This window comes from Elaeis guineensis, chromosome 6 (assembly GCF_000442705.2).
Source record: "Elaeis guineensis isolate ETL-2024a chromosome 6, EG11, whole genome shotgun sequence".
Classification (NCBI taxonomy): domain Eukaryota; kingdom Viridiplantae; phylum Streptophyta; class Magnoliopsida; order Arecales; family Arecaceae; genus Elaeis; species Elaeis guineensis.
The window spans coordinates 16889855-16903949 of record NC_025998.2 but is presented as its reverse complement, the minus strand read 5'-3'; the positions used below and the strand labels follow the sequence as shown (position 1 = coordinate 16903949).

General features: G+C 35.1%; 1 long non-coding RNA gene across 1 annotated transcript; it reads right to left on the bottom strand.

The window, feature by feature from the left end:
- Window positions 1–5290: 5290 nt before the first annotated feature.
- LOC140858704 (uncharacterized) lies at window positions 5291–5790 on the bottom strand. Its single transcript, XR_012142256.1, has 2 exons — window positions 5690–5790; window positions 5291–5608 (listed from the first exon to the last, which is right to left on the bottom strand). It is a non-coding gene; the product is annotated as an uncharacterized lncRNA (long non-coding RNA).
- Window positions 5791–14095: the final 8305 nt, after the last annotated feature.

Genomic DNA, 14095 nt, shown 5'->3' with positions numbered 1-14095 from the left:
CATGCGATGATACATTTGGTGGAAAGCGTTTCCATGGATTTGGCACAGGAGAGGGAGGTGGATCACTAGCTCTTCCTCCTAAAGCCCTTGCCTTCGCATCTATAAGAGAAGAAAAAACAGAGGACACAAGCAATCTCCCATTAGAAGACAAACTCTAAAATTCTGCTCTACAAAGTTGCTAAACAAGCTAATCAAACAGACCTCCATCAAGAAACCGTCCTTCCATGGTGTACAAGGAAGCAACTAAGACCAGCAAGACAACTAAACTGGTCGAGAAGGGGCTCTCCATCCACTTCTTCAGTTGAGATCTATGAATTGTTAGGGATGCCACCAACCATGTCTCAATTTAAGCTGTCAGTCTTCCATAATAAAGAGGACAAAAAATATTCATCATAATGCTTCTAGAAATGAGAGCCATAAGTCCCACCATATCATATATCATTAATTAAGTAATGATATGATTTATTAGTTGATTACATGGTTTGGTGAAGGGCCTCACTCCCCTGTTTGAAAGGTCTGGCCTTTATATGCACGCATGCCAGTTTCCTTGAGCTCCAAGGTATAAGAAGATGAGGAGAATCAGGAACAAAATATTGAAGTAGGTTAATGAAGAAATATCAGCTTGACACCTCAATGGGGAAGAACGATATAAATATACCTGCATGTAACTTTCCTCCTTTTCTTGGAGATATGCACACTCCAAGTTCGCTTTCGTCTGACGGTGACACAGCGCAGGTTAATTAGATGGCTAAAAGCACTAATCACCAATAGAGTTATCAATCAGTAGTTCCCAAGTACTCATCATCCACAAAAAGTTCATGCCTAGATGATCGAAAGAAGAAAAATGTCCATGCTACTGTTGTAGTTTAGCTCATGGTGGGTTAATGGTGCCATCAATCAAGAAGAAAAATTCACAATGAAAGAAGCAGCATAAAGACTTCAAATCAAAGAAACTTTTAAAAAAAAAAAAAAAAAAAGTTTTGTGTGATACAAGTAGACATCTCATGAAACAAAGTGCATGTGCCAAGCCCATCTCTCTTTCATGCGCATGCACAAAAATGTGCCTACACAAGAATCTAAGAGACAAGAATGTGATATTTTTATATGATAAAGTTCACCACAATGATCATATAGATTTAGGGCTTGTGGCTCTTGGGTTAGGTCAAGTAAGAATTTTTTGCAAACAAAATCCGAACTATGCTTGCGCTATTACTTTGATCTTGCCGAGCTGAATGGAAATACTAAAAAAACTATGAAGCATAATTAAGAAATGCCCATTTCCTATCCTGTACTTAGAATAACCGTCTTTATCTAATATTAGTTATTCATTCTTTAAATAATTAGGATTGATCCCATACCTAAAATTTCTTTTCCCGTTCTTATAATTACTACTTTTGTCCAAGATAATTGAATTTGGAATTACCTTTTTAATGCCAACAATTGTTAGTACGATTGGTTGCATCTCATCTTGAAGAGCTTGCCCCTCTAGGAGGTTCATGTTTAAGTCATTTTAATAGATCAATTTTAATCATTTTAACTCATTTCTTTAGTCTAGGACATGAATGTGACTTCTTTTCACACCCAATGCCTAGGCATTTTAATTCCAAAGCTCTTGTTTGATTTGAGAATACGTTTCCTACCAAATAGCATTACTTTTCTTTTGAAAATTATTTCATTCCAACAAATGAAGAAATAGCAAGATTTTGGGAATATACCCACCTTTTTCTGCTTCAGGGGTGGGTTGTGAGAAATAGTCCTTCCACTTTTTTACGTCTTTATCCTTTTTTTTGCAATCATTACTATTTGTGAAACTAAGCATTCTTATCCTGACCAATAGATGAATAATGATTTAAAATCTGGTACCAACCTTGTAGTGGTTTTCTACAATATATATATATATATATCCTTATAGCGATTTTGTTACAGAAGAGTATGGTATCAGTACGGTTTAATGTGGATTGAGCCCATCACTACCTTTGTTATCAGGATCATAGAATAACACAATATTAAAATATATATATTTTTTTTGAAGGAAACAGAGGAAGCAAGTTGCTTCCTCGCTATTTATTAAAGCAAAAATATATTGAATGAGTCAGGCAAACAGAGAGATGAGGAGATCCGGTAATCATGAAGACAAACGATAAAGAGGAGACAAAGCACCCCAAAGTTTTTCATGAATGTATTAAAATAATATCGTACTGAATTAGAGGTATCTAGGCCCTTGATACCTAACTTTTTAGAGGAATAATGAGGAATAAGATAGCTATGGTGCAATCTATTTTGCAGCCATATGGACTTAAAACAATTGGGATTCTTATACCTCAACCCTAATAGGGAGCCTCGCAACGAGCCCCACCCACCAATTTCTATCTTATAAAACCACACCAAAAGAAGACGAACATGAGGATTAGTATGAACAAAATAAATGAACTATTATTGTGAACAAAAATAAATGTACTAATCTTTACCAGTAGATTAGTTTTTCAATTGTAGTTGCTTAATATTTATAATGATGTTAACAGGATTGCAGCTTCATTTATTTGTGACTCTTTTGCTTCATTTTTAGACAAAGAAAACATTTTCCATTCACATGAGCAACTTACCAAATTGAGAGCTAAAAAAAAATCATAAGTGATAATGTAACAATGCTTTTCTAAGTTTCGGTATCCATTTTAACGCCAATTAGCAAGTAAATATTTGGGTAATGCCCAGAAATTGGGAAAGAATATATACATATACGTTGTGGCTAGAAACTTGTTCATCAAATTGGGACAGGATGTGTACCCTATCGGACCCGTCAGTTCGTAGATTCTAACAGCCTAAAAGTCATTGAAGCCAGCAAGATATGCTACTTTAATGGCTATTCAATGTGAGACTACTAAAAAAAAAAAGTAACATCGATCTCTCCAAAAATGAAAACGAAGAATACTTAAAAAAAAAAAGAAAGAAAGATATGAGGACTTGAATGTTACTTTTTGCTAACTGTATTTGTCTGAAAGCTTTAATGTCGGCAATCTCACCACAAAATTTCAGTTCTTAGCAGGCTTGTCCTCAAGTGTTATTACCACCGAGCACTCCTGGCATGGGGATCATTACTGTGAACAAGGGCTAGGTAGAGTTGGGTTTACAAATAAATAGGCCCAAAGTTGGAGTCGGGCTCGGGCAGATTGTGTTTTGTCCGTGTTAAACCTGGCCTGAGTTCAACCAAGGTTTGCATTAGAGTACTTTACATAAACAAATTAGGTCTGGTACTGGGTCTGATATTACATAAACATTCATGCAGATGACAAAAAGCACGTTGTTTTGGGAGTTAGATTACAATCTCTTGTAATTATAAAAAGGTTCATTTTATAAGCATGATGGATTTGTGACTCTGGACAGATGTCGGTCGTCTGTCGACATAAATTTGGGTTTGGTTGATGAGGTTCTCTCCTTTGGAGAAATCTATAATGGAAGTCTATATGTATCGGAGATACTTTAGTGGGAGACCTTCTGATGTCTAAATTAATCAAAACAAACAGGAAAAAAAAAAAAAAAGATGGGAGAGCTAGAGCATATGGGTACTATTCTTTATGGATATGTCTGCTTGCTTATCTTAGGATCTCTTAATTTACTTTTTTATATAAAGATAAAGCCATAAATTGTAATTATGTCCAAATTTGATAGACTGTTAAACCCTAATATTATAGGTTATTAGGCTTAATCAAATAAGCCGTTAGAATAGAATATCCATCCACTATCCTACAAATCATGATTATTAGTTGTAGATGTCATTTGTTAATGTTCCAAAAATCATTAAGATTTGTTTGGTTGGAGGTAATTTGACATGGAGAAATGAATTCCATATCAGATTATAATGTTTGGTATAAAAAGAAAAGAGGAAGATAGTAAAAAAAATAGATGGGCCTCGTGCTTATTTTCTGAAGAGAGAAAGTAAAATAAATATTATATGGAGGTTGGTATTTGGTAAATTCTTGAGTAGTGATAATTCATACTTGATAAAAATATCTTTAATAAAGCTGCATATGTAATTATTGAATTTGTTCTAATGTCTTTCCAAATTTATTCATAAAGAGTTTTTGCAAAAAAATTAAGATAGAGATGGTATTATATAAAGGACTGTATGATTATAATATTATATAAAATCTAATTAGAGATAACAATGCGTTTTCAGTATTAAAAAAGAAAATATGTTGGAGGATATATTTTAAATTTAGCCATATTTCTATATAAATTTACCTCCAACCAAATGCAAAATCTTTTTTAAGTGTCATTTTTCGAAGTAATTTTTCTACCAACCAAATAAAATACAAGTTATTTTTCTCCATAATTATTTTTTTAGATAAATAATTTCTAGAAATTGTTAGATTACCTCATAATCTGATATACTCCAACCAAATGACCCTAAGAGATTCTGATGACCTAACCCCACCATTGAGATAGTCAGTGGCTTAAGGTTGGTATAGCACCGGGATGCCTCCTTTGGTTTGGATCCGAGATCGATTGAATGCATAAGAGGTTATAATCTTCAAGGCAGCATTGTTCGATATCCAAGTCGGTTTTCGATGGGCTGGAGTCGCTATCTGCTAGATCAGTATCCCATTGGTGACAGGTCAGATGTTATCTAGGATCATTGGTTTGTACTATATCCTTCTAGGCCGGACCCATGATGTGGTTTAGATTGTCTCGGTCTTAAGTAGAAGTATCTCAATAGGCGAAAAATAACTCATCCGAATGACTCATATCCCAACAAAATCTTTGCACCAATGTGTGGTATTCCATCTCAAGGAGATGGGATGAGAACAAGATGGTGTCATCTTTTGGGTTCTTTTTATTAAAACAAACCATTCCGCATGGAGACGTGTTGGGATCGCAATAGAACATTCCCTGCACATTGGAATTTTTCATATTATGCCAAAACATGATATAAGGATTTTCTTAAATTCTTCCTTGTGGATTACATGTCTGTCCACGTGCCAACTGTTTAAATGTAAGCGAAATATGAATGCGTGTGAAAACTTGAGAAACTTGCAGCTCCCCAGGATAACAATTCTGCGCATCCTCATCAACACTGTCTACATCCTTTTATTTATCATAGCTGCTTCGGTTCGTTTAATGCATGCGAATTGGAAAACTTAGAATCCATGGAATCCACGAGAAAAACAACATGAGGACCACCTGGGGATTGTTGGCATGCGCAATTTCATGAGGAAAATGAGCATCTTGCACAAATCTCGAGTCGGAGGAAGCACCAGAGCGTAGCAGATAACGATTATTTTGATATAATATATCTCAATTAATAATATACTCATTATATGTGTCAATATATTTTGCTATGCAGTGCAATACGTGGTCTCAACTCTCATCACACTCGCTTATTCTACTACATAACTCAAACTCCAGAGACTGAATCTGTTAAGCTCAACATGTTCCTGAGTTTGTCGCATACGTATCATGTGCCAAATTTTTTGTGTATAATAAACTCAATCTCCTCTCTTGGGAAGTGGAGAAGCTACCGCCGGTATCGGACTTATAGCATCTGTCGGTGGGGGCGGTGGGCTCGGTGCGGGTCTTCCAAACATCATCCTCTCTTCAGCGTTCATAAAACCTAAAATACAAAGAAAAAAAGGCAATATAATGGTTGTCATAAAAGGAAAATTACATGTAAAATAGCTAAATACCAACTTACGAGTTCCACCGGCCACTCAAATTTCATTGCAATGAAGATAGCATCAGTACCATGAGGTACAGGATGATGGAAGATAGTTTCATGATGTTCTTGACAAATGTGTTCATGGATGCATTACTCCGCTACTTAAATAATGTTCTAAAACGTTGTCACTACTCCGGGTCAGTCAAATGACTCTTTGGGACGACTTTGTCGCAGCCCTAAAGTTCTCAATCATCATATTTAATTTCTTCTAAGTCTCTTCATGACAAACTCTTGACCAACTGGCAATTAAATCATTGTTTGAAGAGTACAACGCTATAATTAAATGCTTCTTCTGTGATCTTCACAAAAACTCGGGCAACGAGGACTTGGAGCCCGCATTTGGGGTCGGGGAATTCGCCAAGGCATGTGTGCTGCGTAAAGTAAACAAGCAAAGGTCCGCATAAAAGTCTATCTTCAGCGTAGACGAGACGACCCCTAATGTTATTAGTGCCAGTATTTCTAAAATTGAGTGGCCTGATGGTCCATATATACGACCAAGACCTCAATCAAATGAATTGAGTAAGCGTGAATCTAGCCGGTGGGCATGGAGACGTATGAAAGTCTTTCAAATAACAAGTTTGGAGGGGTACTTGGATTTACGTATAGGAAAGGGAATTCATGCAGCTCACCTGACTTCAAAGCTAAAAAATGTCATCCATGTAATTAGTAAGATCATTGAAAATTGGCACCCCTCACTATGAGTCAATTTTAAGGGTCTGTCTGGATTTTCCCACCATATTAAGCTAATAATTCTGTAAAATTTGTAGATTAGGCCAGTACAACTAATAAGATCACAGGTTATAGGCTAAGATAAATAAAATTTCTAGGAATAGCTTTAGAGTGGATTAGTCTGGATCCTATGGGAAGGAAAAAGATTTCAATAGAGTCTGTTTGAGAAATCCAACAAGACTGAGCTAGATTTCCTATCAGATCATCGGTTACACAATCTATTTAATTAAAGCCCATATCAATCGAATCCCTTTTCAGCATAAATCTGGTGGGACATGATTCTTTTTTTCATTCTGCAGTCTAACAGATCTAAAAGAAAATATCTAGATCAAGCCTCTCAATGATCGTGCTCATTAGAGAAGAATTGGACTAAATCAGATTATTGTACTTTATAGATGAGATCATCATAAACCTATACATAGGAGGTGAAATCATGTTCCTAGGACAGTATTCTCATATGCCTCAATTTAGCCAAACTCTTTTTGATCTTATGTTTTATCTTAAGTAATTTATTTCTTGTATAATTTTGATTTAAAATCATAACAACAATAGCATAGTGATTTCTAAATAAAATTCATTTCTACCAACTATACATCCAAAATCATGCTCCTTTCCTCACACTTTGGGAAGACAGAATCGGCTTCATCCACCTTGTTTGCAAGACACTTTGGCAAGATTGATGCTATAGTGGGCCTTATTTCGCCCTGTGAGGGTTCTGCCTTTGATTTAATCTGCAAGGCTTCCTCTAACTACTGTTTTTGTTTCGGGGATGCTGAACACCTAGATTAAATTTGCTATTATAGGAATGATTTATTTTGGACTGACATTACAACGATCTTGCCTATAATAGTTACTCTAACTTTTAACATCCAACAAATAGTGCAGGTTGTAAACTTAAATTGTATTTTGGTGTCATATTTTGCAACTCATGGATGGCAAATATTGGAGTAAGTATAGAAATTTTTGTGCGTATTTTTTTTTAAAAAAAATTAAGAAACAGATCATAAACCGATCCGTGATATATTCTAACGGGCCATCAACGTTACCTCATCCACAGATGTATGATAGAAAGGGCCAATTACACAACTACACGGGCTAGTAAGCGAGCCCAGTACAATAGGCAAAATTTTTATGGTCAGACCGATTATAGGAGTTTTATCCCAATATAATTAATCCCAACGCAAGGTCTATGATATAAAATAAAAAATCATGAAAAAAAAAAAAGAAAAATCTACCCATCATCTTCTCTGTCACATCGCCAGAGAGAGTTATAAGAAGGAGGAGAAAAAAAAATAAAGACAAAAACCAAATTAACGCGAACGACAACTCTTCGTCCGCTTCGAAGTGTTGATGTAGAATCAATACAGTCTTTTGCTTTTAGGGCAACAAGGAATCGTGAATACATCTCGACACGGAGAATATCGGGCACAATCAATTAGAAGAATGATGTAATTACCAAAAAAAAAAATGCAAGAACAAAAGATACGAAGGATTTGGTTGGTTCATGAAAAAAAAAAATCTCTAGAATGTTATTTTAAAAAAATTAATTTTTAAAAATATGATACTTGAAAGTATGATTTTAATGTATTTGGTTAATAATGAAAGTGTTATTTATTTCAGTGACTTATATTTAGTTGAGCAATGAGTATTCATTTTTTTGAGAAAACTATATAAAACACGTGTTAGACCCTTAATAGATATGAGATTATATATTTTTACTTCCAAATTTTATATAAATATAATATAATATTTATATTTATATCAATAAAATATTAATAAATATAATATAATATTAGATCATAATAATTTATTATATTAATATAATATATATTGATATTATATTAATATTATATTAACAATTATATTAATAATATATTGATATATTAATATTATATCAATTATATTAATATTATATTAACAATTATATTGAAAATAATATATATTACGATCAAGGCTCGCGGCTCAGACGGATCAGTCTGAAATCCTCTTTATTTAAGTAGCAAGCCAAGCCAGCTCAAGTGCGAGAGTCCCTAACGCCATAAGCTCGTATCCAGTCTGATTGTTGCGATCCAATAGCCGAAATAAAGTATTAAAAGGGCATCTTTGATGATGCCTTTTTCTCCTATCCTGTATAAGGGAGCAGTTCACTCCCACATGCGTAAGGTATTGTGATACATGTCGTAGCACATCAAAATTAATCCTACTCACTACTATGTAGATAGGGTGAGTTGGGATCGTATCTGCAGAGATCTTAGTTGATTATTTTGAAAACGTAAAAAAAAAATAATAAAATATAAAAAAATTAAGAAAGAAAAGAACATGAAAAATAAAATTACTTTTTATTAATCTAATAAAGAAGCATAATAAAGAAAAGAAATAAAATTGGGATACAAGACAACTAAACCAAGTTGATCTTCTTGCTGCGCCCGATGGTGGATGTGTCTCCTTGAATCCTTTGTCTTCTTCGTGCAGACAGCGACAGGATAGCTAGAAGGCTTGGTACAGGAACTCCAAGAAAGAAAGGTTGATGGAAGCGGATATGTAACAGAGAAAGGATAGCGACCAGGATTAGAACCTCTCCTAGATTTGATGGGATGTGAAAAAGGATCTATGGAGGAATATGTTGTGCTAGGGTTAGTACCTCCCCTAGACTTATGAAGAAGAGGAAGAGAGAGAGAGAAAGAGAGAAGCTTGAAGAGAACTTAGGCGTTGGTTTGATTGAAAAAAAGGAAGGCCTTGGGGTTTATTTATAGAGTGAGGAGGCTAGGATTTCATGAAAAGAGAGATGGGAGTGTGAATAAGAACCCTTGGATCTTCATGTTGATTCTCTTCCGTTGATCAATAAGTCGTATTCATACTTAGTTCCATTTATCTTTTAATCTGGGCCTTTGATTGGAGAGGTTGCTTCTTGACCCTTGATCTTTAAGTTGCGTTCACACTGAAATAAGAGTTGATTGCTTAGTTCACTCAAATCTGAACCAATTTGAGTTCAAATTGAATCGTATGAACCCAAACTCCCAATTACCTGTAAAATAGACTAGATAGCATTAAATTCTTAATAAAATAATATTAATGATTACAATATTTAGTGCCTCTAGCATCCTAAATTAAGTATTCATCACACCCCCCAATTTGAACTTTACTCGTCCTCGAGTAAAATAGATACATTAGCATTGTACACCAAATTATTTTGAATTGAAAGTTATCCTAGATATTCCTAACTATAATTGATATCCGGCTAGATCATTAAAGAGGTACTTCATTGGATTATCAATTCGACCTAATTAATGGTTGAGTATTAGCCATAAAATTTTTAGAGATCTTCTTTCACCGACTTCCCACTCTACTCTTTAAGTCCTCAAACTTGATGTGAGCAGGATTTATTGTCTTCTTACAATTTAGTTCTTTTTTTTTTTTTGAAAAATATTTACATATATAGTCAGTGCAATGTTCTAACCTCTTAAGCTTTCTAATTGACTCTTATAGCGAGCTTTAGGCCAATGACTCTCCAACTAGTTGGTTTAGGGCACTAGGTGTAAGGCACCCCTCAGGCTTACTAACTCAAGTCAAAAAGGCTACGAGTTAAAACTGACTATACAAGAGGTTTCTTCACATTCTCACCTTTTAACGCGAACAACAACGCTTACTTAGGCGAAGGAGCTCGGTTACTTAGTGAGAAATATTAAATTTTTTTTTATTTTATCTCTCTTTTTTTTTTGCATATCTCGACCTTTCCACCATACCCCCATAAAGCAGATTCTCATTGAGATGGTGGGAAAAAGATTCTAGAATCACTTCAAAATTTAGTCTGGTCTAAATTCTTTCATTAATTAGGTGTCCTTAATAATTTTTTCTCGATATTCTAAAATTATCTAGACTGTTAATCATTTATTGATTAGAGTGCCTAGTTAACTTCAAATTGAGACAAAATTTAGATACACAAAACTATTATTTCTTACATACTCAAGGACTTAATTAGTTATTCTCCTCCCAACTTAATTTTCATTGTCCCAATGGAAGAAGAGAATCATAACAAAGCAAAAATAGAGTGTAACAAAGAAGAACACCATTTGAGTTCGATGTGTGTAATATTGATTAAGATATCGTTCATAACTGGGCTAGTGTGTTCTTGACTCCATTGATCATGGTGCTTCCCCAACTTAGCTAATTATCTTTTTCAAAAATTTTTATAAAATAAAAAAAAATGGATGGCTGAAAAATAAAATATTGGGTTGCCTCCCAACAAGTGCTAAGTTTAAGTCTTCAACCAGACCAAGCCAAAGTTTTATTGTAAACTGGATCTTGTAATTCAATTGAGTCAACTTGCTCACCATCTCTAATTTCATCCATATAATATTTCAATCGTTGGCCATTTACTTTGAAGGTATTTTCCTGTTTAGGATCTTTGATTTCAATTACTCCATGAGGGAACAGCTGAGTTACGATATATGATCCATCCCAACATGAATGGAGTTTTTCAGAGAATAGTCACAACCTCGAATTATAAAGCCACACTTTTTGATTAGGTTCGAACATTTTTTGTGAAATATATTTATCATAATAAGCCTTAGTTGAGCCTTATAAATTTATAAGCTCTCATATGCTTCATTGCGCAGCTCTTCTAATTCGTTCAATTGTAGTCTCCTATTACTATTCATATTTTTTATGTCGAATTGAATTGCTTTATGGCCTAAAATGCACGTGTTCTAGCTCTACCGACAGATGGAGGTTTTTTTAAAAATGAGTCGGTAAGGAGATATTCCTATCAGGATCCTGTATGCAGTACGGTAGGCCCATAATGCATCGTCTAATCATCCAGATCAATCTTTTCGATCAGACCTAACCATCTTCTCAAGAATTCATTTGATCTTCCTGTTAGAGACTTCCACTTGGCCACTAGTTTGGGGATGATATGATGTGGCAACTTTGTGAGTGATTCCATATTTCTTCATTAAACTTTCAAAGTGCCTATTCGTGAAGTGTGTACCTCCATCACTAATAATATTCTTGGCAACCAAATCGACTTAAGATATTCTGTTGGATAAATTTGATTACCACCTTGTGATCATTTGTTCTGGTTGCCATAGCCTCAACCCATTTAGATACGTAATTTACCGCAGCCAAAATATATTTATATCCATAGGATGGAGGAAAGGGGCCCATAAAATCAATTCCCCAAACATCAAAAACTTCCACGACTAAGATGGGAGATAGAGGCATCATATTTTTCTAGAAATATTTTCCGTTTGCTGATAGCACTAGCACTCAAAGTAAAATTTATGTGCATCCTTAAATAATGCCGGTCCGTAAAATCACTTTGTAACACTTTTGCGGCCATTTTCTTCTCACTAAATGTCCCCCGTATGCATGAGAGTGACAAAAGGTAAGTATACTTTGATACTCACCCTCAGGGATACAGCATCGAATCATTTGATCAGGGTAATATTTGAACAATTCGGATTCCTCCTAATAATAATGTTTGACCTGTAAGAAGAATCGATCCTTCTACTGTTTTGTCCAATGGAGAGGAACTTGTCCTGTTGCCAAGTAGTTAATGATATGGGCAAACCATGAGATTTGGTTAGAGGATATTGCAAAAAATTATTCGTCAGAAAATTTCTCTTTGACTTCATCTGTACCCATCGTATGATCAACTAAGATTCTAGAAATGTGATCAGCGACCACATTTTCGGAACCCTTCTTGTCTCGAATTTTTAGATCAAATTCTTGAAGCAGAAGATCTATCTGATCAATCGTGGTTTAGTATCTTTCTTTAAGAGTAAATATTTCAAAGCCGTATGATCAGAATACACTAGAACCTTAGACCCTAATAGATATGAATAAAATTTATCAAGGCAAATACCATCGCTAGTAGCTCTTTTTCTGTCGTAATGTAGTTCAATTGAGCATCAGGTAGAGTTTTGCTAGTATAATAGATACATTGGGCTCTTTATTGATTCTTTGACCTAAGATGGCCCCTATTACAAAATCGGAAGTGTCACACATGATTTCAAATGGGAAGGACCAATCAGAAAGTTTTATTATGGATGCTGTTGTCAGGGCTGTTCGTAACGTGTAGAAGGCTTGTAGATATTCTTCATTAAAGACAAATGGTGTATCCTTGGCTAGCAGATTGCACAAGGGTCTCGATATTTTGCTAAAATTTTTAATGAAGCGTATGTAAAATCCAGCATGACCTAAGAAAGATCGTATTTATCGAACCGAAGTGGGGATGGTAGTTTTGAGATGACCTCAATTTTTGCTTTATCTACCTCAATCCTCTTTTCGAAAATAATATGTCCCAATATGATTCCTTCCGAACCATGAAATGGCTCTTTTCCTAACTTAAAATCAAATTGTCTCCGTGCAGCGCTTAAGGACTTTGGAGAGGTTATGAAGACAATCCTCAAAAGTGATTTCAAATATGGAGAAATCATCCATAAATACTTTGAGATATTTATCCACCATATCTAAAAAAATGGCCAAAATGCACCGTTGAAATGTAGTGGGTGCATTGCAGAGTCCGAACGGCATACGTCGAAAAGTGAAAGTGCCGTAGGGGCAAGTGAAGGTGGTCTTCTCTTGGTCATCCAAAATACATGTATCTGATTGTATTCCAAATAACTATCTAGAAAACAAAAAAAATGTTGACCTACTAGCCATTCTAAGATTTAATCGATGAAGGATAATGAAAAATGATCATTTCTAGTAACGGCATTGAGTTTCCTATAGTCAATGCATACTCGCCAACCAGATGGTGTGTGAGTGGGAAGCAATTCACCTTCTTCATTCTCCACCACAGTAATACCTATTTTTTTAGGTACTACTTGAGTAGGGTTGACCCATTTACTATCGGATATAGGGTAGATGATTCTAGCATCTAACCATTTTACCACCTCTTTCTTCACTACTTCCCACATATTTGGGTTCAGTCTCCTCTACATATTTCGATGGGGTTTGGCATCTGCCTCGCAATGAATATGGTGCATACAGATGGAGGGGTCAATTTTTTTTAGATCGATAATGGACCAGCCGATAGCCTCTTTATTTTCTTTCAGAATACTAACCAATTGTACTTCTTGATCCGGGTCAAGTCTGATACAATAATCATCGAAAGGGTATCATTAGGTCCTAGAAATGCATACTTGAGTGTGGCCAGAAGTGACTTTAATTCTAGTGTAGGTGGTGATTTTAATGATGGGGCTGTGGGTGTATTGGCTAATGCAGGCAATGGCTCATACTTGATTGTCCAATGGAGAGTAGTTTTATCACTTGATGTATCAACTAAAATATTTACTTCTTCACTACCTCTCTCCATATCATAGTCGTCCACTCCAAAGTACGTCAAATGGATGTCTCGAAAATCATGTGCAAAAATCATTGATGTTGCTTCGTCTATAATATCCTCGAATGTATCTATCTCGAAGCAACTATTTATTGATGGTCCCTAGGATGCACTAAACATATTTAATCTCAGTTTTTTATTCTCAAATGATACGTCCATGACTCCTGTCCTACAATTGATGCACGCATTTGCCGTAGCTAGGAAGGATCTGCCTAAGATAATGGAATTTGCCTTGGATTGCCACTCAGTTCTATGTCAAGGACTAAAAAATCAACTGAAAAATAGAACTCATCTACCTTGACCAAAAC